This window comes from Oncorhynchus mykiss, chromosome 6, assembly GCF_057628025.1.
Source record: "Oncorhynchus mykiss isolate SJ-2025 chromosome 6, ASM5762802v1, whole genome shotgun sequence".
Classification (NCBI taxonomy): Eukaryota; Metazoa; Chordata; class Actinopteri; order Salmoniformes; family Salmonidae; genus Oncorhynchus; species Oncorhynchus mykiss.
In genome coordinates this window covers 2966397-2993050 of record NC_143027.1, presented here as the reverse complement: position 1 = coordinate 2993050, position 26654 = coordinate 2966397, and the positions used below count along the sequence as shown (strand labels likewise).

Here is a 26654-nt window from a genome sequence, read left to right as displayed (position 1 = left end):
ATCATGGGCACATGGCGACTCGTCTCTCCAAACATGGCCACATGGTAACTTGTCTCTCCATCATGGTGACTAGTCTCTCCATCATGGACATATGGTGACTAGTCTCTCCATCATGGTGACTTGTCTCTCCATCATGGCCACATGGTGACTAGTCTCTCCATCATGGCCACATGGTGACTAGTCTCTCCATCATGGTTACTAGTCTCTCCATCAAGGCCACATGGTGACTAGTCTCTCCATCATGGCCACATGGTGACTAGTCTCTCCATCATGGTTACTAGTCTCTCCATCAAGGCCACATGGTGACTAGTCTCTGCATCATGGGCACATTGTGACTAGTCTCTCCATCATGGTGACTAGTCTCTCCATCATGGCCACATGGTGACTAGTCTATCCTTCATGGTGACTAGTCTCTCCATCTAGGCCACATGGTGACTAGTCTCTCCATCATGGGCACATGGTGACTCGTCTCTCCAAACATGGCCACATGGTGACTAGTCTCTCCATCATGGGCACATGGTGACTAGTCTATCCTTCATGGTGACTAGTCTCTCCATCTAGGCCACATGGTGACTAGTCTCTCCATCATGGGCACATGGTGACTCGTCTCTCCAAACATGGCCACATGGTGACTAGTCTCTCCATCATGGGCACATGGTGACTCGTCTCTCCAAACATGGCCACATGGTGACTTGTCTCTCCATCATGTCGACTAGTCTCTCCATCATGGACATATGGTGACTAGTCTCTCCATCATGGATACTTGTCTCTCCATCATGGTGACTAGTCCCTCTATCATGGCCACATGGTGACTCGTCTCTCCAAACATGGCCACATGGTGACTTGTCTCTCCATCATGGCCACATGGTAACTAGTCTCTCCATCAAGGCCACATGGTGACTAGTCTCTCCATCATGGCCACATGGTAACTAGTCTCTCCATCATGGTGACAAGTCTCTCCATCAAGGCCACATGGTGACTAGTCTCTCAATCATGGGCACATGGTGACTCGTCTCTCCAAACATGGCCACATGGTGACTTGTCTCTCCATCATGGCCACATGGTAACTAGTCTCTCCATCAAGGCCACATGGTGACTATTCTCTCCATCAAGGCCACATGGTGACTCGTCTCTCCATCAAGGTCACATGGCGACTAGTCTCTCCATCATGGCCACATGTTGACTGGTCTCTCCATCATGGCCACATGGTGACTCGTCTCTCCATCAAGGCCACATGGTGACTAGTCTCTCCATCAAGGCCACATGGTGACTAGTCTCTCCATCATGGCAACTAGTCTCTCCATCATGGCCACATCGTGACTCATCTAACCAAAAATGGCCACATGGTGACTAGTCTCTCCATCATGGGCACATGGTGACTCGTCTCTCCAAACATGGCCACATGGTAACTTGTCTCTCCATCATGGTGACTAGTCTCTCCATCATGGACATATGGTGACTAGTCTCTCCATCATGGTGACTTGTCTCTCCATCATGGCCACATGGTGACTAGTCTCTCCATCATGGCCACATGGTGACTAGTCTCTCCATCATGGTTACTAGTCTCTCCATCAAGGCCACATGGTGACTAGTCTCTCCATCATGGCCACATGGTGACTAGTCTCTCCATCATGGTTACTAGTCTCTCCATCAAGGCCACATGGTGACTAGTCTCTGCATCATGGGCACATTGTGACTAGTCTCTCCATCATGGTGACTAGTCTCTCCATCATGGCCACATGGTGACTAGTCTATCCTTCATGGTGACTAGTCTCTCCATCTAGGCCACATGGTGACTAGTCTCTCCATCATGGGCACATGGTGACTCGTCTCTCCAAACATGGCCACATGGTGACTAGTCTCTCCATCATGGGCACATGGTGACTCGTCTCTCCAAACATGGCCACATGGTGACTTGTCTCTCCATCATGGCGACTAGTCTCTCCATCATGGACATATGGTGACTAGTCTCTCCATCATGGATACTTGTCTCTCCATCATGGTGACTAGTCCCTCTATCATGGCCACATGGTGACTCGTCTCTCCAAACATGGCCACATGGTGACTTGTCTCTCCATCATGGCCACATGGTAACTAGTCTCTCCATCAAGGCCACATGGTGACTAGTCTCTCCATCATGGCCACATGGTAACTAGTCTCTCCATCATGGTGACAAGTCTCTCCATCAAGGCCGCATGGTGACTAGTCTCTCAATCATGGGCACATGGTGACTCGTCTCTCCAAACATGGCCACATGGTGACTTGTCTCTCCGTCATGGCCACATGGTAACTAGTCTCTCCATCAAGGCCACATGGTGATTAGTCTCTCCATCAAGGCCACATGGTGACTTGTCTCTCCATCAAGGTCACATGTTGACTAGTCTCTCCATCAAGGCCACATGGTGACTAGTCTCTCCATCATGGCAACTAGTCTCTCCATCATGGCCACATGGTGACTCGTCTAACCAAAAATGGCCACATGGTGACTAGTCTCTCCATCATGGGCACATGGTGACTCGTCTCTCCAAACATGGCCACATGGTAACTTGTCTCTCCATCATGGTGACTAGTCTCTCCATCATGGACATATGCTGACTAGTCTCTCCATCATGGTGACTTGTCTCTCCATCATGGCCACATGGTGACTAGTCTCTCCATCATGGCCACATGGTGACTAGTCTCTCCATCATGGTTACTAGTCTCTCCATCAAGGCCACATGGTGACTAGTCTCTCCATCATGGCCACATGGTGACTAGTCTCTCCATCATGGTTACTAGTCTCTCCATCAAGGCCACATGGTAACTAGTCTCTCCATCAAGGCCATATGGTGACTAGTCTCTCCATCATGGCCTCATGGTGGCTAGTCTCTCCATCATGGCCACATGGTGACTCATCTCTCCATCATGGTAACTAGTCTCTCCATCATGGCCACATGGTGACTAGTCTCTCCATCATGGCCACATGGTGACTAGTCTCTCCATCATGGCCACATGGTGACTAGTCTCTCCATCATGGCCACATGGCAACTAGTCTCTCCATCAAGGCCACATGGTGACTAGTCTCTACATCATGGCCACATGGTGACTAGTCTCTCCATCATGGACATATGGTGACTAGTCTCTCCATCATGGATACTTGTCTCTCCATCATGGTGACTAGTCCCTCTATCATGGCCACATGGTGACTCGTCTCTCCAAACATGGCCACATGGTGACTTGTCTCTCCATCATGGCCACATGGTAACTAGTCTCTCCATCAAGGCCACATGGTGACTAGTCTCTCCATCATGGCCACATGGTAACTAGTCTCTCCATCATGGTGACAAGTCTCTCCATCAAGGCCACATGGTGACTAGTCTCTCAATCATGGGCACATGGTGACTCGTCTCTCCAAACATGGCCACATGGTGACTTGTCTCTCCGTCATGGCCACATGGTAACTAGTCTCTCCATCAAGGCCACATGGTGATTAGTCTCTCCATCAAGGCCACATGGTGACTTGTCTCTCCATCAAGGTCACATGTTGACTAGTCTCTCCATCAAGGCCACATGGTGACTAGTCTCTCCATCATGGCAACTAGTCTCTCCATCATGGCCACATGGTGACTCGTCTAACCAAAAATGGCCACATGGTGACTAGTCTCTCCATCATGGGCACATGGTGACTCGTCTCTCCAAACATGGCCACATGGTAACTTGTCTCTCCATCATGGTGACTAGTCTCTCCATCATGGACATATGCTGACTAGTCTCTCCATCATGGTGACTTGTCTCTCCATCATGGCCACATGGTGACTAGTCTCTCCATCATGGCCACATGGTGACTAGTCTCTCCATCATGGTTACTAGTCTCTCCATCAAGGCCACATGGTGACTAGTCTCTCCATCATGGCCACATGGTGACTAGTCTCTCCATCATGGTTACTAGTCTCTCCATCAAGGCCACATGGTAACTAGTCTCTCCATCAAGGCCATATGGTGACTAGTCTCTCCATCATGGCCTCATGGTGGCTAGTCTCTCCATCATGGCCACATGGTGACTCATCTCTCCATCATGGTAACTAGTCTCTCCATCATGGCCACATGGTGACTAGTCTCTCCATCATGGCCACATGGTGACTAGTCTCTCCATCATGGCCACATGGTGACTAGTCTCTCCATCATGGCCACATGGCAACTAGTCTCTCCATCAAGGCCACATGGTGACTAGTCTCTACATCATGGCCACATGGTGACTAGTCTCTCCATCAAGGCCACATGGTGACTAGTCTCTCCATCATGGCCACATGGCAACTATTCTCTCCATCAAGGCCACATGGCAACTAGTCTCTCCATCAAGGCCACATGGTGACTAGTCTCTACATCATGGCCACATGGTGACTGGTCTCTCCATCATGGCCACATGGTGACTAGTCTCTCCATCAAGGCCACATGGTGACTAGTCTCTACATTATGGCCACATGGCAAATAGTCTCTCCATCATGGCCACATGGTGACCCGTCTGTCTACAAACATTTTGGAGAAAATGAACTAGCAAGTTGGAAACATCTTCCTGTTAATAGTTTAATATAGTCTAATATATTTAGAAATATGTAAAGTATGTTTTTTTTTTAAATATTAAAATGTATGTTTACTTGGATCTGTTCAAATGAAAGATAGGCAGCCATATGTCTTTAGTACTACTACTGCACAGCTTGCCATTAGTTAGTGTAGAACTTGGCTCTCTTACACTACAGCTATAGGGATTCTTAAAGTACAAAATCAGTCAAAAATTGTCCAGACCGAGACGGTCACAATCGAAACCATAGAGATATATAGAGGTCTCATCTTTGTATCTGTGTCATTATGGCATCTTTTTTTCTTTTTTTAAAAAACTTTTACCTTCTATTTAAGCAAGGTAAGTCAGTTACGAACAAATTCTTATTTTCAATAATGGCCTAGGAACAGTGGGTTAACTGGTCTAGGAACAGTGGGTTAACTGGTCTAGGAACAGTGGGTTAACTGGTCTAGGAACAGTGGGTTAACTGGTCTAGGAACAGTGGGTTGACTGGTCTAGGAACAGTGGGTTAACTGGTCTAGTGGTTTAACTGGTCTAGGAACAGTGGGTTAACTGGTCTAGGAACAGTGGGTTAACTGGTCTAGGCACAGTGGGTTAACTGGCCTAGGAACAGTGGGTTAACTGGTCTAGTGGGTTAACTGGTCTAGGAACAGTGGGTTAACTGGTCTAGGAACAGTGGGTTAACTGGTCTAGGCACAGTGGGTTAACTGGTCCAGGAACAGTGGGTTAACTGGTCTAGGAACAGTGGATTAACTGGTCTTGGAACAGTGGGTTAATTGGTCCAGTGGGTTAACTCGTCTAGGAACAGTGGGTTAACTGGTCCAGGAACAGTGGGTTAACTGGTCTAGGAACAGTGGGTTAACTGGTCTAGGAACAGTGGGTTAACTGGTCTAGGAACAGTGGATTAACTGGTCTTGGAACAGTGGGTTAATTGGTCCAGTGGGTTAACTCGTCTAGGAACAGTGGGTTAACTGGTCCAGGAACAGTGGGTTAACTGGTCTAGGAACAGTGGGTTAACTGGTCTAGGAACAGTGGGTTAACTGGTCTAGGAACAGTGGGTTAACTGCCTTGCAACTCCTCGGTTACTAGTCCAATGCTCTAACCACGAGTCTACCTTGCCACCACACCTGTGACAGCAGAGACAGCACAAATGAGGCAATCTCCAATTTGAAGTTGAATGCTCCGTGCTCTTCAGACTGAGCTACAGAGGACCACCATGTGGATAGTGGACAAGTGCACACTTCAGGAAAAAGTGTACACTATTGAAATGCATAGCCGTCAGGGTCACGGCTAGAAGAGATGCAGCCAATGTCAAAGTGATGCCAAAGGTTGCATATTCCAGTAGTATCTGGTGATTGTTTTTGCATCTTAACTAACCCTAACCCTTTTCAAAACCATAACCCATTTCTCCTAACCTGCTACGTAAGTTGGCTCCTGGATACTAATTATTGTGTGGCTCGTTAACGGCTCGTTAAGCAAATACGGTCACAGTCAATGATATGCTAATGAGTAACGCATAAAACATACGTAAAAGTAACTCTCAATGAAGGTGAACAGACCCTACAACACTAAAGCAGAGCTGTCAATAGACACTAGTGATGGAAGTAGGTCTGTTGTGTCCTGAATGGCACACTATTCACTATGTGGTGCATTCATTTTGACCAGGGTTTGTAGGGACTCCAGTAGTGCACTACAGTGCCTTGCAAAAGTATTCACCCTCCTTGGCGTTTTTACTATTTTGTTGCATTACAACCTGTAATTTAAATGGATTTTTATTTGGATTTCATGTAATGGACATACACAAAATAGTCCAAATTGGTGAAGTGAAATTAAATAAATTACTTGTTTCAAAAACATTAAATAAATTAAAAACTGAAAAGTGGTGTGTGCATATGTATTCACCCCCTTTACTATGAAGCTCCTAAATAAGATCTGGTGCAACCAATTACCTTCAGAAGTCACATAATTAGTTAAAGAAAGTCCACCTGTGTGCAATCTAAGTGTCACATGATCTGTCACATGATCTCAGTATATATATACACCTGTTCTGAAAGGCCCCAGAGTCTGCAACACCACTAAGCAAGCGGCACCACTAAGCAAGCGGCACCACTAAGCAAGCGGCACCATGAAGACCAAGGAGCTCTCCAAACAGGTCAGGGACAAAGTTGTGGAGAAGTACAGATCAGGGTTGAGTTATAAAAAAATATCAGAAACTTTGAACATCCCACGGAGCACCATTAAATCCATTATTAAAAATTTAAAGAATTTGGCACAACATCAAACATGTCAAGAAAGGGCCGCATACCAAAACTCACGGATCAGGCAGGAGGGCATTAATCAGAGAGGCCACAAAGACACCAAAGATAACCCTGAAGGAGCTGTAAAGCTCCACAGCGGAGATTGGAGTATCTGTCCGTAGGACCTCATTAAGCCTTACCCTCCACAGAGCTGGGCTTTACAGAAGAGTGTCAAGAGAAAAGACACTGCATTATTAAGAAAAAAATAAGCAAACACATTTGGTGTTCGCCAAAAGGCATGTGGGAGACTCCCCCAAACATATGGAAGAAGGTACTCTGGTTAAATGAGACTAAAATTGAGCTAAATAAATAGACCCATTTATCTGCCACCAAACGAACTTGAGGAAAAAGCTACCTGAACAGAAAAGTCCATACAGTATCTGGTGGAATGGTGGGTTAAGGTCAAACCCTGGGATGGTGGAGTGAGGTCAAACCCTGGGGCTGGTGGAGTGAGGTCTAACCCTGGGGCTGGTGGAGTGAGGTCAAACCCTGGGGCTGGTGGAGTGAGGTCAAACCCTGGGGCTGGTGGAGTGAGGTCAAACCCTGGGGCTGGTGTGACGAGGTCAAACCCTAGGGCTGGTGGAGTGAGGTCAAACCCTGGGCCGGTGGAGTGAGGTCAAACCGTAGGGCTGGTGGAGTGAGGTCAAACCCTAGGGCTGGTGGAGTGAGGTCAAACCCTGGGGCTGGTGGAGTGAGGTCAAACCCTGGGGCTGGTGGAGTGAGGTCTAACCCTGGGGCTGGTGGAGTGAGGTCAAACCGTAGGGCTGGTGGAGTGAGGTCAAACCCTGGGCTGGTGGAGTGAGGTCAAACCCTGGGGCTGGTGGAGTGAGGTCAAACCTTGGGGCTGGTGGAGTGAGGTCTAACCCTGGGCTGGTGGAGTGAGGTCAAACCCTGGGGCTGGTGGAGTGAGGTCTAACCCTGGGCTGGTGGAGTGAGGGCAAACCCTAGGGCTGGTGGAGTGAGGTCAAACCCTGGGGCTGGTGGAGTGAGGTCTAACCCTGGGGCTGGTGGAGTGAGGTCAAACCCTGGGGCTGGTGGAGTGAGGTCAAACCCTAGGGCTGGTGGAGTGAGGTCAAACCCTGGGCTGGTGGAGTGAGGTCAAACCCTAGGGCTGGTGGAGTGAGGTCAAACCCTAGGGCTGGTGGAGTGAGGTCAAACCCTGGGCTGGTGGAGTGAGGTCAAACCCTAGGGCTGGTGGAGTGAGGCCAAACCCTAGGGCTGGTGGAGTGAGGTCAAACCCTGGGCTGGTGGAGTGAGGTCAAACCCTGGGCTGGTGGAGTGAGGTCAAACCCTAGGGCTGGTGGAGTGAGGTCAAACCCTAGGGCTGGTGGAGTGAGGTCAAACCCTAGGGCTGGTGGAGTGAGGTCAAACCCTGGGCTGGTGGAGTGAGGTCAACCCCTGGGCTGGCGGAGTGAGGTCAAACCCTAGGGCTGGTGGAGTGAGGTCAAACCCTAGGGCTGGTGGCGTGAGGTCAAACCCTAGGGCTGGTGGCGTGGAGTCAAACCCTAGGGCTGGTGTGACGAGGTCAAACCCTGGGGCTGGTGGCGAGAGGTCAAACCTTGGGGCTGGTGGCGAGAGGTCAAACCCTGGGGCTGGTGGAGTGAGGTCAAACCCTAGGGCTGGTGGAGTGAGGTCAAACCCTGGGCTGGTGGAGTGAGGTCAAACCCTAGGGCTGGTGGAGTGAGGTCAAACCCTAGGGCTGGTGGAGTGAGGTCAAACCCTGGGCTGGTGGAGTGAGGTCAAACCCTAGGGCTGGTGGAGTGAGGCCAAACCCTAGGGCTGGTGGAGTGAGGTCAAACCCTGGGCTGGTGGAGTGAGGTCAAACCCTGGGCTGGTGGAGTGAGGTCAAACCCTAGGGCTGGTGGAGTGAGGTCAAACCCTAGGGCTGGTGGAGTGAGGTCAAACCCTAGGGCTGGTGGAGTGAGGTCAAACCCTGGGCTGGTGGAGTGAGGTCAACCCCTGGGCTGGCGGAGTGAGGTCAAACCCTAGGGCTGGTGGAGTGAGGTCAAACCCTAGGGCTGGTGGCGTGAGGTCAAACCCTAGGGCTGGTGGCGTGGAGTCAAACCCTAGGGCTGGTGTGACGAGGTCAAACCCTGGGGCTGGTGGCGAGAGGTCAAACCTTGGGGCTGGTGGCGAGAGGTCAAACCCTGGGGCTGGTGGCGAGAGGTCAAACCTTGGGGCTGGTGGCGAGAGGTCAAACCCTAGGGCTGGTGGAGTGAGGTTAGCAAAGGACATCTGCTGAGGCTTCCTGTTTGTCAAGTGGCGAACGCCAGGCTCCGAGCACCAGGCCCCGAGCCCCGAGCAGAGGGCCATCCTCTTCTCAACCTGATCACAGAGGTATTTAGCTCTAAGCCCCACTAAAAGTCATGTTTTGTTTGTTTTATTTGCAGAGCAGGTGTTTTATTATCATTGGCGACTCCATTACAACCCTGAGTGGAAGGTAAACAAGACCAGCACACGCCCAGCATGCGACGGGCAGACAGCCGTGCTCGGGATTCTCCCCTCTCTCAATGGAACCATCTGGTGTTGGGATAGAAGAAACGGACCAGTTTAGTGGGTCACTGTTTGTCTACGGGCCACATAATTGTGTTGTCTGGGGAAAGCTGGCAGATAGCGGGCACGCTCGGCGGGGTCTGGTGAAGTGGTACGGTTTTATAATGTTTTCCAATGCCTTTGTCTGGGGACTGGGACTGGGGGTGGGGTGGTAGTGTGTGTGTGTGTGTGTGTGTGTGTGGGGGGGGGGGGGGGGGGGGGGGGGGGGTACTGGAGCTCCCTAAGTGCCTAAGCCAACGTGGTTTGTTTGTATTGGTCTGTTGGCAGTATGAACTGTAGGTAGCATTAAAAATGAAATCTGTTTGCTTTATAAAGTATCTACCCAAATAAAACTTCTGTTAGCCATGGTGATAGAAGGATTTCTATTTTTTGATTGAACCTTTTATTTAACTAGCCAAGTCAGTTAAGAACCAAATTCTTATTTACAATGACGGTCTAGGAACTAGTGGGTTGAACTGCCTTGTTCAGGGGCAGAACGACAGATTTTTTTTTTTACCTTGGTCAGCTCGGGGATTCGATCCAGCAACCTTTCGGCTACCTGCCGCCCCAAGAGGGAGAGTGGAGGAGTTTTTGCTCTAAAATATATTTTCAACTTATCTGTCAATTTTGTCTGTATTTATATGTAGTGCAAGTTTAATATATATTGAACAAAAATCAAAGACTTCAAAGATTTTACTGAGTTAAAGTTCATATAAGGAAATCAGTCAATTTAAATAAATTCATTAGGTCCTAATCTATGGATTTCACATGACTGGGAATACAGATATGGATCTGTTGGTCACAGTACCTTAAATACGGGCCTCACGGGTATTTCTGTGTATTCAATTTGACATCGAAAAAATGCAATTGTATTCGTTGTCCGTAGCTTATGTCTTCCCCATACCATAACCCCACTGTCTTTTGGCAAAGGATAAATGCTCACAAACAGGGACAGAAACACATTTGTGCACAAAATCTGAGCAAAATAAAGCTTTTTAATGCGTTTGTAACATTTCTGGTATCTTTTATTTCAGCTGATGAAACATGGGAACAACACTTTACATGGTGTGATTGTATTTCTGTTCAGTGTGACGTGTGCTCCAATAGATATTAACTATAGTTATGTTTGTTATATAATTCATATAATAATAATAATGTCTGTTCTTATATGGTTTTCCATGTGTTTACATATTCTCTTGACACTCTGTTTTGGTGTTTGTGATAAGGCCAGCTACGGCAATAATTATTGAAAGCAAATGTTCAAACACTACACATAATTACTCCACTGATGCTAATTATTGTGTGGCTCGTTAACGGCTCGTTAAGCAATTACGGTCACAGTCAATGATATGCTAATGAGTAACGCATAAAACATACGGAAAAGTAACTCTCAATGAAGGTGAACAGACCCTACAACACTAAAGCAGAGCTGTCAATAGACACTGGCGATGGAGGTAGAAGAGGTCTGTGTCCCAAATGGCACACTATTCCCTATGTGGTGCATTCATTTTGACCAGGGCTCGTAGGACTCCAGTAGTGCACTACGTAAGGAATAGGGTGCTATTTGAGATGTCGACTATATACAGAATTGAGTGACTGATTGACAGGTTAGACCTATCTGTTAAAATTACAAATATTAGTAATATTACTGATGATCATCACATGGATTTAAATTATTCATATTAGTATTATAGTTAATGTAATTACATTGTCATACGTTTGTCAAAATATTACTTAAGGATTTTAGTGTAAATTTTATGTTTGGACTGTGGATCCACTGAGGTGCCAGAAAGTTCTTCAAGAAGGATCCGTCCTGATCTCTGAGGCTAATTGGGATGGGATAACCTTAGGTATTGTGGATCCATTGTGTGTTCTAACGCCTGATCTGGCCTTAGTGAGTTAGGCTTAGCTGATGCTAACCCCTGATCAGGCCTTAGTGGGTTAGGCTTAGCTGATTCTAAACCCCTGATCAGGCCTTAGTGAGTTAGGCTTAGCTGATGCTAACCACTGATCTGGCCTTAGTGAGTTAGGCTTAGCTGATGCTAACCACTGATCTGGCCTTAGTGAGTTAGGCTTAGCTGATGCTAACCACTGATCTGGCCTTAGTGAGTTAGGCTTAGCTGATGCTAACCCCTGATCAGGCCTTAGTGAGTTAGGCTTAGCTGATGCTAACCCCTGATCAAGCCTTAGTGGGTTAGGCTTAGCTGATTCTAAACCCCTGATCAGGCCTTAGTGAGTTAGGGTTAGCTGATGCTAACCCCTGATCAGGCCTAAGTGAGTTAGGGTTAGCTGATGCTAACCCCTGATCAGGCCTTAGTGAGTTAGGGTTAGCTGATGCTAACCCCTGATCAGGCCTTAGTGAGTTAGGGTTAGCTGATTTATTTATGACCCCCCGATAGGGCTTTAGTGGGAAGCTCCCTTTATGTTGATTGATCTCTGCAACATGCTGCAGGTTTAATACCTCAGGAAAGCTTTCTGTGCTAATCAGCCCAGGGACAGTTAAGGCTCCTGGTCAATATTTTACATGAGCGTGTCCCAAAAGGCACCCTATTCCCTATGTAGTCCACTAGTCCAGTCATATGGACTCTGGTCAATATTAGTGCACTATACAGGGAATAGGGTACCTTTTGGAATGCAGATCATCCACTTGAAAGTGTGTCTTTGCTCCTTAAGTGAATAAGGGGAGGCAGCTGGGTTTATGGTGCTCCCAAGCGGCATGATTAACTATTTCTTCTAATGGCAAATTATCCTCCAGTTTCTGAGAGAGAGAGAGAGAGAGAGAGAGCAAGAGAGAGACAGAGAGAGAGAGAGAGAGAGAGAGAGAGAGAGGAGTGGCTCAGTTGGTAGAGCATGGCGCTTGCAACGCCAGGGTTGTGGATAAGAGTGTTTGCTAAATTACCCCTCCCCCCCAAAAAAGAGAGAGGAGTAAAGCAAGAGACCTTCGTAAATTGATGTATCTCTCCTCTGAGGTTTATTCCAGATGCATTATGGCATTGTAAAATATTAATATGAGAGTGCATTTAGCTGAGGTTCGCTAGGCAGGAAAGGCGGGTGGGTATTCTCCAGTGGGTTCCATTCGGTCACCAGAGACATCAGCCGCTCATCCCCTTCTCCTCTTCGCTTCTCAGCCTCTACTCCTCTCAGCCTCTCATCCCCTTCTCCTCTTCGCTTCTCAACCTATTCTCCTCTCAGCCTCTCAGCCTCTCATCCCCTTCTCCTCTTCGCTTCTCAACCTCTTCTCCTCTCAGCCTCTCAGCCGCTCATCCCCTTCTCCTCTTCGCTTCTCAGCCTCTCCGCCTCTCCGCCTCTCAGCCTCTCAGACTCTCATCCCCTTCTCCTCTTCGCTTCTCAGCCTCTCCGCCTCTCCGCCTCTCATCCCCTTCTCCTCTTCGCTTCTCAGCCTCTTCTCCTCTCAGCCTCTCATCCCCTTCTCCTCTTCGCTTCTCAACCTCTTCCCCTCTCAGCCTCTCAGCCGCTCATCCCCTTCTCCTCTTCGCTTCTCAACCTCTTCTCCTCTCAGCCTCTCAGCCTCTCATCCCCTTCTCCTCTTCGCTTCTCAACCTCTTCTCCTCTCAGCCTCTCAGCCTCTCATCCCCTTCTCCTCTTCGCTTCTCAACCTCTTCTCCTCTCAGCCTCTCAGCCTCTCCGCCTCTCCGCCTCTCAGCCTCTCAGCCGCTCATCCCCTTCTCCTCTTCGCTTCTCAGCCTCTCCGCCTCTCCGCCTCTCAGCCTCTCAGACTCTCATCCCCTTCTCCTCTTCGCTTCTCAGCCTCTCCGCCTCTCCGCCTCTCATCCCCTTCTCCTCTTCGCTTCTCAGCCTCTTCTCCTCTCAGCCTCTCATCCCCTTCTCCTCTTCGCTTCTCAACCTCTTCCCCTCTCAGCCTCTCAGCCGCTCATCCCCTTCTCCTCTTCGCTTCTCAACCTCTTCTCCTCTCAGCCTCTCAGCCTCTCATCCCCTTCTCCTCTTCGCTTCTCAACCTCTTCTCCTCTCAGCCTCTCAGCCTCTCATCCCCTTCTCCTCTTCGCTTCTCAACCTCTTCTCCTCTCAGCCTCTCAGCCTCTCATCCCCTTCTCCTCTTCGCTTCTCAACCTCTTCTCCTCTCAGCCTCTCAGCCTCTCATCCCCTTCTCCTCTTTGCTTCTCAGCCTCTTCTCCTCTCCCCCTCTCAGCCTCTCAGCCACTTAGCCTCTCCCCCTCTCCGCCTCTCAGCCTCTTAGCCTCTCCCCCTCTCCCCCTCTCCGCCTCTCAGCCTCTCCGCCGCTCAATCTCTCCTCCTTCCATTCCTCTCATCCTCTCATCCTCTTTATCTCTCCTCCTACCATTCCTCTCATCCTCTCCGCCTCTCATCCTCTCAGCCTCTCCACCTCTCAGCCTCTCCTCCTTTAAAACTCTCAGCCACTCATCCTCTCCGGCTCTCATCCTCTCAGCCTCTCAATCTCTCCTCCTTCCATTCCGCTCATCCTCTCAATCTCTCCTCCTTCCATTCCTCTCATCCTCTCCACCTCTCAGCCTCTCCACCTCTCATCCTCTCCACCTCTCATCCTCTCCACCTCTCATCCTCTCCACCTCTCAGCCTCTCCTCCTCTTTTTCCTGATTTTATGTTTGAATAAAAAATGTTGAGGGCATCATGTGTGGCAGCAATCGTGTTGCTAGTGGGTCTCTGGTGAAAGAAACACACACAGTGACATGCAGTGTCAAGCCCAGGCCTCAGCAATCTGGCTGGTCTAACATAACACTGATTACAATAGACTGCATGTCATCTCCTGTTATAACATGAGACAGACTGGGCTATCCTCTGAGAGTTACACAGAAAAACAATACACACACACACACACACACACACAGAAATTAGAGTATGACACGCAGTCTGAGGTTGGAGCTGTGATAGGGCTGTGTTAGTGCTGTGTTAGATGCTGTGTTAGAGCTGTGTTAGATGCTGTGTTAGATGCTGTGTTTAGAGCTGTGTTAGATGCTGTGTTAGATGCTGTGTTAGATGCTGTATAGCTGTGTTAGAGCTGTGTTAGATACTGTAGAGCTGTGTTAGAGCTGTGTTAGATGCTGTAGAGCTGTGTTAGATGCTGTAGAGCTGTGTTAGATGCTGTATAGCTGTGTTAGAGCTGTGTTAGATGCTGTGTTAGATGCTGTGTTAAATGCTGTAGAGCTGTGTTAGAGCTGTGTTAGATGCTGTAGAGCTCTGTTAGAGCTGTGTTAGATGCTGTAGAGCTGTGTTAGAGCTGTGCTGCTTTGTGAACTGGGCCACGGACGGATTGTGAAAAGACAGATGGACTGGTATGAATTCCCCCCCCCCCCCCCCACACCCACACACACACACACACACACACACTACACACTACACCCACTACACCCACTATTCCTGACCAGGGGATAGGACATGACAGGGAGGATCACAAGCTAGTGTCCTCAACAATGTCATTTTTCTGTATTCAATACATCTGTATTGATCCATCGGGATATAACAGAGACAACATACAGTTGGTATCTGTATTGATCCATCGGGATATAACAGAGACAACATACAGTTGGTATCTGTATTGATCCATCGGGATATAACAGAGACAACATACAGTTGGTATCTGTATTGATCCATCGGGATATAACAGAGACAACATACACAACATATATTGTTTTTAAATGCAGCACTGTCTCAGGATTTATGTTTATATTGAAATAATTTTGTGGTTCAAATGGTGTCTTTTTTAATTACACTATATATATTTTTAACTGCACTGCACTTTAGTGACTTGCAAAAAAAAACAACGTTGTTTGCGATCTGTACTACAGTAAAATTAAAGGAAGGTTAGGGTTAGGGTTAGGGTTAGGGTTATGGTTAGGGTTAAGGTTTGACCCCATCGTTTATGTTAAGCACCTGCAAAACAAATGCCCTTGTTAACATCTCCTAGTTCACACACATCCTAAACATCTCCTAGTTCACACACATCCTAAACATCTCCTAGTTCACACACACATCCTAAACATCTCCTAGTTCACACACACATCCTAAACATCTCCTAGTTCACACACATCCTAAACATCTCCTAGTTCACACACATCCTAAACATCTCCTAGTTCACACACACATCCTAAACATCTCCTAGTTCACACACACATCCTAAACATCTCCTAGTTCACACACACATCCTAAACATCTCCTAGTTCACACACACATCCTAAACATCTCCTAGTTCACACACACATCCTAAACATCTCCTAGTTCACACACACATCCTAAACATCTCCTAGTTCACACACACATCCTAAACATCTCCTAGTTCACACACACATCCTAAACATCTCCTAGTTCACACACACATCCTAAACATCTCCTAGTTCACACACACATCCTAAACATCTCCTAGTTCACACACACATCCTAAACATCTCCAAGTTCACACACACATCCTAAACATCTCCTAGTTCACACACACATCCTAAACATCTCCTAGTTCACACACACATCCTAAACATCTCCTAGTTCACACACACATCCTAAACATCTCCTAGTTCACACACACATCCTAAACATCTCCTAGTTCACACACACATCCTAAACATCTCCTAGTTCACACACACATCCTAAACATCTCCTAGTTCACACACACATCCTAAACATCTCCTAGTTCACACACACATCCTAAACATCTCCTAGTTCACACACACATCCTAAACATCTCCTAGTTCACACACACATCCTAAACATCTCCTAGTTCACACACACATCCTAAACATCTCCTAGTTCACACACACATCCTAAACATCTCCTAGTTCACACACACATCCTAAACATCTCCTAGTTCACACACACATCCTAAACATCTCCTAGTTCACACACACATCCTAAACATCTCCTAGTTCACACACACGTCCTAAACATCTCCTAGTTCACACACACATCCTAAACATCTCCTAGTTCACACACATCCTAAACATCTCCTAGTTCACACACACATCCTAAACATCTCCTAGTTCACACACACATCCTAAACATCTCCAAGTTCACACACATCCTAAACATCTCCTAGTTCACACACGCATCTTAACATCTTATAGTTCACGGTCAGTCTCTGCAGGTCCCAGAAATATAGAGGTCAGGTTCGTCACACTGGAAACGTAGTGACATTGTTAATGTTCCCTCTATAGAACTATTGTTGGTTTTGATGGCCAGGGGAAATGTTAAGATAATGATTAGGGGACTATGCCTGTCTATCTTTCTCCTACGCTGAGACTGACACTTCTCACCCCTTTAGGGGGATAGAGAGGCATAAATACGGTCTCTGGTTGGAGGAAACATATTTCACCATGGAAGTTTTATCATATTTTATTCGGTTGTATTGTGATGTGTATGTACTATGTATTTGTGGAATTAGAGTCTTTAACCAAAGGCACATCAACTCACAAACGCCAGTCAGATTCAGGAAGCTACATTTTTTGCCGACGTTACAATTGTTTCAATTGTCTCTTGCACACGTAACAATATATTGGCAATGTAGAGAAAACAAAATGTACACACACATATATACACAATACCCACACACACACAAAAAAAGACACCAACACCTTCTAATTCGTGTAAATACAAGCTTTTGTTAACATGTCAACATACGCCTCAAATCATGCAAATCCCAGACCTAATAATAAAAAAACATGTCTCTGACCTTGCCAACAAATGTCCAACCTCATTGAAGTAGCTTTTGTTGACATACTAACATTGGTTGATAACAACAAACCCCTGGCTAGAGAATGGAGCTTTTCTCTGCCAACTCTATTATATTGGCCTCTCTTTCTAACCATTATGCATTGTAATGTAACAACAGCCTAGTAAATCAACTGCTGGGGGGGGGGGGGGGGTGGCTTTGATGTCCCGCAGGCTGCAGATTTGATGAATATTTTGCCCCATCCTGTTACCTTGCTCTTTGCCTTATGCATTTGTTTAAACGGAGCAACACAACAAAAAAACAAATTTTAATAAACAAAACAGAAACAAACTGCCTCCAGTCGACAATGTAAAATTACATAAAACGCTGTATAGGACATAGTTGTATTTGTGGTTATAATGTTGACGTTATTATAACGTAATTCTAATTTTAAAAAAATGGTGTTGTAATTCTAAATAATTGAAAGTGATTTCATCTGAATTGTGATTGGTTGGTAGATATTAGTCCAGGCTCATTCAAACATTTAAATATTTGCAACTCAACGATAGAGAAGAAGAAAGATAAAAAAAAAAAAAATCCAGTGTCAAACGTTTAACCGTGTTTTCTGTATATACATATTTTTTTGGGGGGGGACACACGACTTCAGATACACGGGAAGAAGATAAGAGAAACCAGCCTTCGTGCCATACCCATCCCTGCAAGTGAATGTCTTTGGCATATGATCCAGAACACAGGAAGTAGAGCAGTACTCTTCCTTTCACACAGCTCTGAATAGAGGCAACATCAGCCAGCCAGGTTTTTTTTTTGTGTGTGTTGTTGTTCCCGTCAGGGAATCACTTGCAACCGGGCAGACAAAGCATTAAAACATGGACGGGTCGTCATCTTTGACTCATTCAACCAATGATAGGGGGGAGAGGAGAGGCAACGGCGTGTGGAACGGCTAACCCAAGGCAAGCACAACAAGGCAGCGAGGGCTTTTAAATGAGCTCGGAGGGGGGGGGGGGGGGGGGGGGGAGAAAGGTATATGTGCCGCGGACACCCGGCACCTCACATCACACACAATGTTTCCTTTTATTCAAAATCCATTAGCGACCCTCCCGACATTATAAAAATACACATTTATTTTGGCCAAAATTGGATGAAAACACCACTTCAGAGCTCTTGGAGGGAGTGAAGTAGCTGTTCCGGGCCTGTGGTATTTCTGTGTGTTTTCAATCTGGTTTCATTAGATAGGTTTGGTTAGTGCAGGGGTGGGCAGTGGGAGACCTATTCACCAAGCCTGCTATTCTGCTTTTACAATGATGATTATTTAATGAACACATAGAATTCATATTTTTATGCACTCCTCCTCCTGTGTGTGTGTGTGTGTGTGTGTGTGTCTGTGTGTGTGTGTGTGTGTGTGTCTGTGTGTGTGTGTGTGTGTGTGTGTGTGTGTGTGTGTGTGTGTGTGTGTGTGTGTGTGTGTGTGTGTGTGTGTGTGTGTGTGTGTGTTCAAACCTGAAGCTTGGTGTTGTTGGTACCAGTTAGTCAGACATGAGATGTGTTAGCAGGATAATGGCCCAGCTGGACCAGAGGGTAGATGGAACAGAGTGTAGATGGAATAGAGTAGAGTGTAGATGGAATAGAGTAGAGTGTAGATGGAACAGAGTGAAGATAAAACAGAGTAGAGTGTAGATGGAATAGAGTGTAGATGGAATAGAGTAGAGTGTAGATGGAATAGAGTAGAGTGTAGATGGAAGAGTGTAGATGGAATAGAGTAGAGTGTAGATGGAATAGAGTAGAGTGTAGATGGAATAGAGTGAAGATGGAATAGAGTAGAGTGTAGATTGACTAGGCTGTTGATGGAACAGAGTGTAGATGGAATAGAGTAGAGTGTAGATGGAATAGAGTGTAGATGGAATAGAGTGAAGATAAAACAGAGTAGAGTGTAGATGGAATAGAGTGAAGATGGAATAGAGTGTAGATGGAACAAAGTAGAGTGTAGATGGAATAGAGTGTAGATGGAACAAAGTAGAGTGTAGATGGAATAGAGTGTAGATGGAATAGAGTAAAGTGTAGATGGAATAGAGTGTAGATGGAATAGAGTGTAGGTGGAATTGAGTAGAGTGTAGATGGAATAGAGTGTAGATGGAACATAGTAGAGTGTAGATTGAATATGGTAGAGTGTAGATGTAATATAATAGAGTGTATATAGAATATAGTAGAGTGTATACGGAATATAGTAGAGTGTGTATGGAATAGAGTATTGTGTAGATGGAATATAGTAGAATGTAGACGGAATATAGTACAATGTAGATGGAATAGAGTAGAGAGTAGATGGAATAGAGTAGGGTGTAGATGGAATAGAGTAGAGGGTAGATTGAGTAGATTGTGGATGGAATAGAGTGTAAATGGAATAGAGTGTGAATAGAATAGAGTGTAGAAGGAATATAGTGTAGACGGAAAACCCCATAATGACAAAGTGAAAATGCTTACAGAAATGTTTCCAAATTTACTGAAAATTAAATACAGAAATATCTAATTTACTTAAGTGTTCACACACATGAGTCAATACATGTTTGACTCCCTTTGGCAGTGATTACAGCTGTGAGTCTTTCTGGGTAAGTCTCTAAGAGCTTTGCACACCTGGATTGTACAATATTTCCACAGTGTTTTTTTAATTAATTGCGGAAGTTATTAAATACACTTTGGCCGTTGTATCAATACACACAGTCACTACAACCATACATGGTGACTTTACAGCAGTTACATATACAGGCAAGGGTCTATTTTTCTCCACTTCCTGTCTGACTGACGTGCCCAAAGTAAACTGCCTGTTACTCAGTCCCAGAAGCCAGGATATGCATATAATTGGTACCATTAGATAGAAAACACTTTGAAGTTTGTAGAAATAATGTATGAGACTAAAACACAATTGATTCGGTAGGAGAAAATCCAAAGAAAAACCACCTGGATTTTTTTTGAGAGAGAGAGCCCATGCTCTTACAATGGGAAGCTATGCAATTCCAGCTCCCAGATTGCAATTCCTAAGAGATGTCAACAGTCTTTGTTCAAGGTTTCAGGCTTGTTTCTTCTCAAACGAGGAAGAATTTTGAGTTTTGAGAGTCAGAGTTGGAAATCAGTCTGTGGGCGGGCGACGAAGAGGACACGCACCTGCTAATTTTACTTTTCTATTGAACATACTTCTTTCCGTATGAAATATTATAGTTTAACTACATTTTAGGATGATGATTAAATAGAAAAGTATTTTGACTTCTTTTAACAAAGTTTAGCGGTAGCTTTTGGATTCTTTTGTCTGCATGTTGAACGAGTGGATTACTCAAATCAATGGTGCCAACTAAACTAACTTTTTGGGATATAAAGGATGATTTTATCTAACAAAACGACCATGCATGTTGTAGCTGGGACCCTTTGGATTGCAAATCAGAGGATTTTTAAAAAGTAAGTGAATATTTAATCGCTATTTGTGATTTTATGAAGCCTGTGTTGATTGAAAAATATTTTGATGTGGGGTGCCGTCCTCAAACAATCGCATGGCATGCTTTCGCTGTAAAGCCTATTGTAAATCGGACAATGCAGTTAGATTAACAAGAATTTAAGCTTTTAACCGATATAACACCCTTGAATGTACCTACATGTTTAATATCCATAATTTGTATGATTATTTTTTGAATTGCGCGCCCTCCAATTTCACCGGAAGTTGTCGACAGGGGGACACCTAGCCCTAAGAATATTTATTTTTAATGGCTGTGATAGGAGAAAACTGAGGATAGATCAACAACATTGTAGTTACTCCACAATACTAACTTAAATGACAGAGTGAAAAGACGGAAGCCTGTACAGAATAAAAATATTCCAAAACATGCATCCTGTTTGCAACAAGGCACTAACATAATACTGAAACAAATCTAGCAGCGCAATTAACTTTTTGTCCTGAATACAAAGTGTTATGTTTGGGGCAAATACAATACAAAACATTCCTGAGTATCACTCCATTTTTTTTCAACCATAGCAGTGGCTGCATCATGTTATGAGTATGCTTGTACTTGTTAAGAACTGGGGAGTTTTTCAGGATAAAAAGAAACGGAATGGACCTAAGCAAAGGCACAATCTTAGAGGAAAACCTGTCTCAGTCTGCTTTCCACCAGACGCTAGGAGATGAAATCCCCTTTCAGCAAGACAATAACCTAAAACACAAGGCCGAATCTACACTGGAGTTACTTACCAAGAAGACAGTAAATATTCCTGAGTGTCCAAGTTACATTTAAAAAACCCACAACTAATTTGATAGATACTTTTTTTTAACGTTATTATGTTATTTATTTCCACTTTGACATTACAGAGTATTTTGTTTAGATCGTTGACAAAAAAATTGACAACTTTTGAAACACAACAAAATATGGAAATAGTCAAGGAGTGTGTGTACTTTCTGAAGATACTGTCTCTCTTTGTGATTAAAAGTAGCATGTACTATGTCATGTTGTTTATTAAAACGTGTGTATGACAACCAAGCACTATGTCACGTTGTTTATTAAAACTCGTTTTTCAACCACTCCACAAATTTCTTGTTAACAAACTATAGTTTTGGCAAGTTGGTTAGGACATCTACTTTGTGTATGACACAAGTCATTTTTCACTTTCAGATTATTTCACTAAAATGCACTGTATCACAACTCCAGTGGGTCAGAAGATTACATACACTAAATTGCTGCCTTTAAACAGCTTGGAAAATTCCAGAAAATGATGTCATGGCTTTAGAAGCTTCTGATTTTCATAATTTGAGTCTTTTGGAGGTGTACCTGTGGATGGATTTCAAGGCCTACTTTCAAACGCTGTGCCTCTTTGCTTGAGAACATGGGAAAATCTAAAGAAATCAGCCAAGACCTCAGAAAAAAAACGCTTTTTAGACCTCCACAAGTCTGGTTCATCCTTGGGAGCAATTTCCAAACGCCTGAAGGTACCACGTTCATCTGTACAAACAATAGTACTCAAGTATAAACACCATGGAACCACGCAGCTGTCATACCACTCAGGAAGGAGACGCATTCTGTCTCCTAGAGATGAACGTACTTTGGTGCAAAAAGTGCAAATCAATCCCAAAACAACAGCAAAGGTCCTTGTGAAGATGCTGGAGGAAACGGGTTCGAAAGTATCTATATCCACAGTAAAATTAGTGCTATATCGACATAAATAGCCCACCCAATCTACCTACCTCATCCCCATACTGTTTTTATTTTATTTACTTTTCTGCTCTTTTGCACACCAGTATCTCTACTTGCACATTATCATCTGCTCATTTATCACTCCAGTGTTTTAATCTGCTAAATTGTAATTATTCACTCCTATGGCCTATTTATTGCCTACCTCCTCATGCCTTTTGCACACACTGTATATAGACTTTCTTTTTTCTACTGTGTCATTGACTTGTTAATTGTGTTATTGGCTTGTTTATTGTTTACTCCATGTGTAACTCTGTGTTGTTGTCTGTGTCACACTGCTTTGCTTTATCTTGGCCAGGTCGCAGTTGCAAATTAGAACTTCTTCTCAACTAGCCTACCTGATTAAATAAAGGTGAAATATATATATATTTTTTAAATAACCTGAAAGACTGCTCAGCAAGGAAGAAGCCACTGCTCCAAAACCGCCATGAAAAAGCCAGACTATGGTTTGCAACTGCACATGGGGATAAAGATCGTACTTTTTGGAGAAATGTCCTATGGTCTGATGAAACAAAAATAGAACTGTTTGGCCATAATCACCATTTTTATGTTTGGATGAAAAAGTGGGAGGCTTGCAAGCCGAAGAACACCATCCCAACAGTGAAGCACGGGGGTGGCAGCATCATGTTGTGGAGGTGCTTTGCTGCAGGAGGGACTGGTGCACTTCACAAAATAGATGGCATCATGAGGTAGGAAAAGGATGTGGATATATTGAAGCAGCATCTCAAGACATCAGTCAGGAAGTTAAAGCTTGTCTTCCAAATGGACAATGACCCCAAGCATACTTCCAAAATTGTGGCAAAATGCCTTAAGGACAACAAAGTCAAGGTATTGGAGTGGCCATCACAAAGCCCTGACCTCAATCCTATAGATAATTTGTTGGCAGAACTGAAAAAGCGTGTGAGAGCAAGGAGGCCTACAAACCTGACTCAGTTACACCAGCTCTGTCAGGAGGCGGCTGTGGACGGTGCCATACCAGGTGGTGATAAAGCCCGACAGGATGCTCTCGATGGTGCATCTGTAGACATTCGTGAGGGTGTTAGAGGGCAAGCCCCAAAAAAATGTAGCCGGCTGAAGTTGAAGAGGCGGTGTTTCTCCTTCTTTACCACACTGTCTGTGTGGCTGGACCATGTCAGGTTGTCTGCACACCGAGGGAAGCTTTTCACCCTCTCTGCTGCCCTGTCGAAGTGGATGAGGGCCTGCTCCTTCTTCTGTCTCCTGAAGTCCACGATCAGCTCCTTCGTTTTGTTGACGTTGAGGGAGACGTTATTTTCCTGGCACCACTCAGCCAGGGCCTTCACCTTTTTCCTTCCGTGGCAACGCAGTCATGGGTGAACAGGGAGTACAGAAGGGGGCTGAGCACACTCCCTTGTGGGGCCCCCGTGTTGAGGGTCGAGGGTCAGCGTTGCCGAGGTGTTGTTACCTAGCTTCACCACCATACCGTGGTTCACGCTTTCAGTTGGTGTGAATGCTGGCATCTATCCAGGGTTTTTTGGGTTGGAGAAGTTCTAATCGTCACAGCAGAAACAGTTTCCCTTGCATCCCCGTGCTATGTTAGCTGCCAATGTTAGCGTGTACCTGTGTCCCCGTGCTATGTTAGCTGCCAATGTTAGTGTGTACCTGCGTCCCCGTGCTGTGTTAGCTGCCAATGTTAGCGTGTACCTGCGTCCCCGTGCTATGTTAGCTGCCAATGTTAGCGTGTACCTGTGTCCCCGTGCTGTGTTAGCTGCCAATGTTAGCGTGTACCTGCGTCCCCGTGCTATGTTAGCTGCCAATGTTAGCGTGTACCTGCGTCCCCGTGCTGTGTTAGCTGCCAATGTTAGCGTGTACCTGCGTCCCCGTGCTATGTTAGCTGCCAATGTTAGCGTGTACCTGCATCTCGTGCTATGTTAGGTGCCAATGTTAGCGTGTACCTGCATCCTGTGCCATGTTAGCTGCCAATGTTAGCGTGTACCTGCGTCCCCGTGCTATGTTAGCTGCCAATGTTAGCGTGTACCTGCATCCCGTGCTATGTTAGCTGCCAATGTTAGCGTGTACCTGCGTCCCCGTGCTATGTTAGCTGCCAATGTTAGCGTGTACCTGCGTCCCCGTGCTATGTTAGCTGCCAATGTTAGCGTGTACCTGCATCCCGTGCTATGTTAGCTGCCAATGTTAGCGTGTACCTGCGTCCCCGTGCTATGTTAGCTGCCAATGTTAGCGTGTACCTGCATCCCGTGCTATGTTAGCTGCCAATGATACCGTGTACCTGCGTCCCCGTGCTATGTTAGCTGCCAATGTTAGCGTGTACCCGCGTCCCCGTGCTATGTTAGCTGCCAATGTTAGCGTGTACCTGCGTCCCCGTGCTATGTTAGCTGCCAATGTTAGCGTGTACCTGCGTCCCCGTGGCACTAATTGAACACTTGTATCTTCCACAGCGGCACCAGGAGACCGGGAGTCCAATGTCTCTAACATGCTGTTGCCCATGGCTCCCTTCCAGCTGCGACAGCGTGCGTCGTCCTACGAGGCAGACCCGTGTTTAACAGCAGCCACACACAGCAGACACATCAGGCCCTCGGCCCATGCCACCTGAAACTTTAATGCAGACACCGAGAGACACGAAGAGAGGCGCGGGAGGAGGAGAGGGGCGGAGGAGAAGAGCGGAGAAGAGGAGCAGTGACAGATGTGTACAGGGAATAGTTCCAGAGACAGTAATCCACACAACCCAAGGGTGTGTTGTAATAACCAAGTGTGCGTTGTAATAGCCGAGGGTGTGTTGTTATAACCGAGGGTGTGTTGTAATAGCTGAGGGTGTGTTGTAACATCCCAGGGTGTGTTGTAACATCCCAGGGTGTGTTGTAATAACCAAGGGTGTGTTGTAATAACCAAGGGTGTGCTGTAATAGCCGAGGGTGTGTTGTAATAGCCGAGGGTGTGTTGTAATAGCCGAGGGTGTGTTGTAATAACCAAGGGTGTGCTGTAATAGCCGAGGGTGTGTTGTAATATCCCAGGGTGTGTTGTAATAGCCGAGGGGGTGTTGTGATAACCAAGGGTGTGTTGTAATAGCCGAGGGTGTGTTGTAACATCCCAGGGTGTGTTGTAACATCCCAGGGTGTGTTGTAATAACCAAGGGTGTGTTGTAATAACCAAGGGTGTGTTCTAATAAACAAAGGTGTGTTGTAATAGCCGAGGGTGTGTTGTAACATCCCAGGGTGTGTTGTAACATCCCAGGGTGTGTTGTAATAACCAAGGGTGTGTTGTAATAACCAAGGGTGTGTTCTAATAAACAAAGGTGTGTTGTAATAGCCAACATAGCAACATGTGTTGTCATAGCCGAAGGTGTATTGTAATATCCGAGGGTGTGCTGTAATAGCCATGGGTGTGCTGTAATAGCCGAGGGTGTGTTGTAATAGCCAAGGGTGTGTTGTAATAGCCAAGGGTGTGTTGTAATAGCCAAGGGTGTGTTGTAAAAGCCGAGGGTGTGTTGTAATAGCCGAGGGTGTGTTGTAATAGCCGAGGGTGTGTTTTAATAGCCGAGGGTGTGTTGTAATAACCGAGGGTGTGTTGTAATAGCCGAGGGTGTGTTGTAATAGCCGAGGGTGTGTTGTAATAGCCGAGGGTGTGTTGTAATAACCGAGTGTGTGTTGTAATAGCCGAGGGTGTGTTGTAATAGCCGAGGGTGTTGTAATAACCGAGGGTGTGTTGTAATAGCCGAGGGTGTGTTGTAATATCCCAGGGTGTGTTGTAATAGCCAAGGGTGTGTTGTAATAACCGAGTGTGTGTTGTAATAGCCGAGGGTGTGTTGTAATATCCCAGGGTGTGTTGTAATAGCCGAGGGTGTGTTGTAATAGCCGAGGGTGTGTTGTAATAGCCGAGGGTGTGTTGTAATAGCCGAGGGTGTGTTGTAATAGCCTCAGGATGTGTTGTAATAGCCGAGGGTGTGTTGTAATAGCCGAGGGTGTGTTGTAATATCCCAGGGTGTGTTGTAATAGCCGAGGGTGTGTTGTAATAGCCGAGGGTGTGTTGTAATAGCCGAGGGTGTGTTGTAATAGCCGAGGGTGTGTTGTAATAGCCGAGGGTGTGTTGTAATAGCCGAGGGTGTGTTGTAATAGCCGAGGGTGTGTTGTAATAGCCGAGGGTGTGTTGTAATATCCCAGGGTGTGTTGTAATAGCCGAGGGTGTGTTGTAATAGCCGAGGGTGTGTTGTAATAGCCGAGGGTGTGTTGTAATAGCCGCAGGGTGTGTTGTAATAGCCGAGGGTGTGTTGTAATAGCCGAGGGTGTGTTGTAATATCCCAGGGTGTGTTGTAATAGCCGAGGGTGTGTTGTAATAGCCGAGGGTGTGTTGTAATAGCCGAGGGTGTGTTGTAATAGCAGAGGGTGTGTTGTAATAGCCGAGGG

At 46.0% G+C, this 26654-nt stretch overlaps 1 long non-coding RNA gene across 1 annotated transcript in view; it reads left to right on the top strand.

Moving 5' to 3' along the window:
- The window catches only part of LOC149982713 (uncharacterized), a 36681-nt gene extending 27110 nt beyond the window's left edge, over positions 1–9571 (top strand). Inside the window, exon 3 of the long non-coding RNA XR_016496482.1 lies at positions 9246–9571. This is a non-coding gene — a long non-coding RNA (uncharacterized LOC149982713). The remainder of the gene's footprint in view (positions 1–9245) is intronic.
- The last annotated feature ends 17083 nt before the right edge of the window (positions 9572–26654 follow it).